Source organism: Brassica oleracea, chromosome C8 (genome assembly GCF_000695525.1).
Source record: "Brassica oleracea var. oleracea cultivar TO1000 chromosome C8, BOL, whole genome shotgun sequence".
NCBI lineage: Eukaryota > Viridiplantae > Streptophyta > Magnoliopsida > Brassicales > Brassicaceae > Brassica > Brassica oleracea.
Genome location: NC_027755.1, coordinates 22,974,310 through 22,977,837, shown reverse-complemented (window position 1 = coordinate 22,977,837; position 3,528 = coordinate 22,974,310). Strand labels below are relative to the sequence as shown.

The following is a 3,528-nucleotide window of genomic DNA, read 5'->3' as shown; positions in this document are numbered from 1 at the left end:
ATCATATTAAAATTGTTGCAAATATCCATTTATATACTCCCATTGTATTTGATAAATAACTGATTTACACTAAATTTTAATCATAGATTTTATAAACACAATATTAAAACTGTTATGGTTAACTAATATGATAAAAGGCAAAATCTTACTAAGTTTTCATTATTGAGTTAATATTTCTAAAATTGATTGTTTTGAATAAACAATTAAATATTGGTTAGTACGATAGAATCTCTTGGCGTTAATATATGGTCTAATATATGGTCTGGTCGAATATGACATGTGAAAATTAATGTTAGTGCAAAAATTAATAGTAATATTTATGTATGGAGTAGTATTAGTTTTTTTTTTTAATCTCAAAACCAACAGATATTACAGCAGACTCAAATTGAATAATTTCATTACTGAAAAAGCTAGTTAACTCCAATGAAAAATAACTACTTGACTACAATGAAAAAATAAGATTAGATCGGATTGAGCTATAGCATCAGATAGCTATCATAGTACTCTGCAACCACCATTTACCAAAAATTTTAAAGTACAGACCAGAGAGCAACCGATTCATTTCCCATCAATAAACTCCTTTCCTGTGATGGTTTTGGCTTAATCACCTTCTTAGAGTGTTTTTAACTTGATAGAATGAATGAAACTGAAAGCTTTATAAACCCATCCAGAACCATAAATGAGCCCTCAAAAAGACCAACTGCATAGTTTGATAAATAAAGCCAAATGACCATAACCTAGAGCAGACCTTAACGCAACAACTCCGATAACTTACATACTGAGAGATACATAAACCACTCCAGAACTATATTATTCTGAGCAACTACAATACATGTATGGTTCATTCTAAGACAACAACCCATAACCATGGCCGACCTCGTATGATTCCTTTGGAAAACCTAGACTCGTACTGAAACATTCAAACACCATTTGGGTTCAACCAGAGTACAATCCTGATACATTGAAACATCTACTTCATTCTTTCCCAAAATAGTGAGATCCAAACGCTAAAGCTCATGGATTTTGATCTTGTGTCAAAGAAACCCAACCTTCATGACTTTCTAGCAGTTAAACGTGTACCTTTCTTGTTCCTGTAGTGAACTCTGAATGTTTCAGTAACATACTTTCAGTAGCCCTGCTACTATCATCGCCAAAACATAATAAAATATATAAAACTTTGAAAGCGATCTTAACCTAGAAAATGAAGAACATGAACTTTCACACCCAACTTGAAAAATACCTAATAACATCTTATGAAAATAAACTATGAATAGCAACGTAAAAGGTACCTTAAAGGCTTAAACCATGAACTGGAAAAACAAAGTTCAACATATCTGATGATCGAGTAAGAAGCACAAAGTTCATCCATGCAATAACTATTTTAGAAATTGATGATACAATATGTTAGGCCAAGTCTGAAATAAAATATGTTTGATTAGAGGAAAAAACACAAACTTTTGCAGATAGTTGCGACCTCCGGCTTGGCCATTTCTGGCAAAGACAGAGTGTGAAGACCTCTGTTTAAAAATTGTGCAAGTGGTGGCGGAGGAGAGATTCCAAAAACCGTATACAGACCTTCGAGAATAACCAAATCCTGCAAAGATCAAATCCCCAATTTCTTAATAATGAGAATAAAAAAGAGTCAAAGCGTAAAACCAAGGTTTCAAAATCCAATCAAAAACTTTCGGGATCCAAATATCAAACTATGAAAACTTCCTTGATGGTTCTATGGCAGAACTTTAATAATTCATGAATCCATAGTAAGATGACCTGAAATCGAAATCAAGTAGCCTCTTGATAGCTTTCATCATTTTTCTTAGATATTGTAGTTCCACAAAGAAAAGACCTTTATATCCATTGAATGTTGTTTTTTTTATCTGTATCACTCATTCCTTTAGAACAGCCGTTTTTGATTCTCGATGTTATTTTCTTTGATCGATTTATATAAAGAAGACAAATCTGGAGCCCGAAGTTACAGATGAGAATTGGAGAAGTTAGAAACACATAGAAGGGAAGAAGAAGAGACATGCTAGGGCGACAAAGCTGGAGTGATGTGGCATCATATTGATCTTTAATTGGCTGATTTTTATTGCTGATGTGGAGGGTCTCTCTGATGATTATATATTCCTTTTATTATAGTATAGATGACTGCAGATATGCATTAGACACATCTAATAATAAGTTTTTATCACTTTAACAATCCTACCTAGTATTATTACTAGATTTTGATTCGCGCTTAGAAAGCGCAGATTTATTTTTGAAATTAAATAAATTCTTCGTATATAATTTTTATATAAGATAATTGTACAGGTTTGGGTACATTTACTCGGATGCACTGAACCGTACCAAACTGAAAAAAACCAAAATTAAGCTGAATTTCATAAATAACCGAGTATATCATATATCTTTGGAACCGAAAAATAGAAACCGAACTAAGGACCAAATGAGTACTTAAATTTTTAAAATACAAATTATATACCTATTAAACATAACTAAACTATTAAAAAAAATTTATACTATTAATGGAACTATACGTGGTAATGATCTTATCATGTGTAAACATGTTTGAATAATCTGTCATATATTCATGTGAATTTACTGTTAGAGTAATTATATAATAGATTATGAGAGATGTGTTGTTCGTTTGCTCACCCAGGTGATCTATCTGGGTGAAGATGCAAATCGATGTACGTTTTGTACATTATAATGCTACATCCAAATGGATCACCCAGCTGAATTTTTAAAAACTCATCTCAAATTCTAATCCAAATGAAGGTGAGTCTTGATGGTGCATTTGGATGCAAATGCATCTAGTTCAGTCCAAAATGATAAATGACAAAAATAACTTTTTAAAATCAAAATATTATTTTCAAACCAAAATTCTATTTTTTTGCATATACATTTTTCCGCTAGAACCGAAAAATGCATTTTCCCGCCAAAACTAAAAAATAAACTTACCCGCCAAAACCGCAAAAATGCGTTTTTGCGCAAAAACGTATTTTCGGCCAAACTAGTAAAACCACACTTTTCGGCCAAAAAGGTAAAACACACTTTCCCGTTAAAACCGTAAAAATACATTTTTCCGCCAAAACAGGAAAAACGCATTTTCCCACCAAAACCGGAAAATGCATTTCCCCACCAATACCGCAAAACGCATTTTTCGCAAAAACAACAAAAACCGTAAAAACTGCAAAAATCGCTTTTTCCCGCCAAAACTCATTTTCTCGTCAAACCGTAAAAACACACGTTTTGCCAAAAACACATTTTCCCCCAAAACCACAAAAACACACTTTTCCCGCCAAAACCGCAAAAACACATTTTCCCGCCAAAACCGCAAAAACGCATTTTCTCGTCAAACCCGCAAAAACACACTTTTTCGTTAAAAACACAATTTCCACCAAAACCGCAAAAACGTATTTTTCGCCAAACCCGCAAAAACGCATTTTTCTGTCAAAACCACAAAAATACACTTTTTCGTCAAAACACACATTTTTCCTTAAAAACTGCAAAAATATTTTCGCCAAAACC

At 32.7% G+C, this 3,528-nt stretch overlaps 1 long non-coding RNA gene across 2 annotated transcripts; it reads right to left on the bottom strand.

The window, feature by feature from the left end:
• Positions 1–692: 692 nt before the first annotated feature.
• LOC106311058 lies at positions 693–1,993 on the bottom strand. Of its 2 annotated transcripts, XR_001263914.1 has the most exons (4): positions 1,771–1,993; positions 1,456–1,594; positions 1,290–1,376; positions 693–1,141 (listed from the first exon to the last, which is right to left on the bottom strand). It is a non-coding gene; the product is annotated as an uncharacterized LOC106311058 (long non-coding RNA). The 2 variants fall into 2 exon arrangements; XR_001263913.1 differs by having other exon boundaries at positions 1,290–1,594.
• Between the last annotated feature and the right edge of the window lie 1,535 nt (positions 1,994–3,528).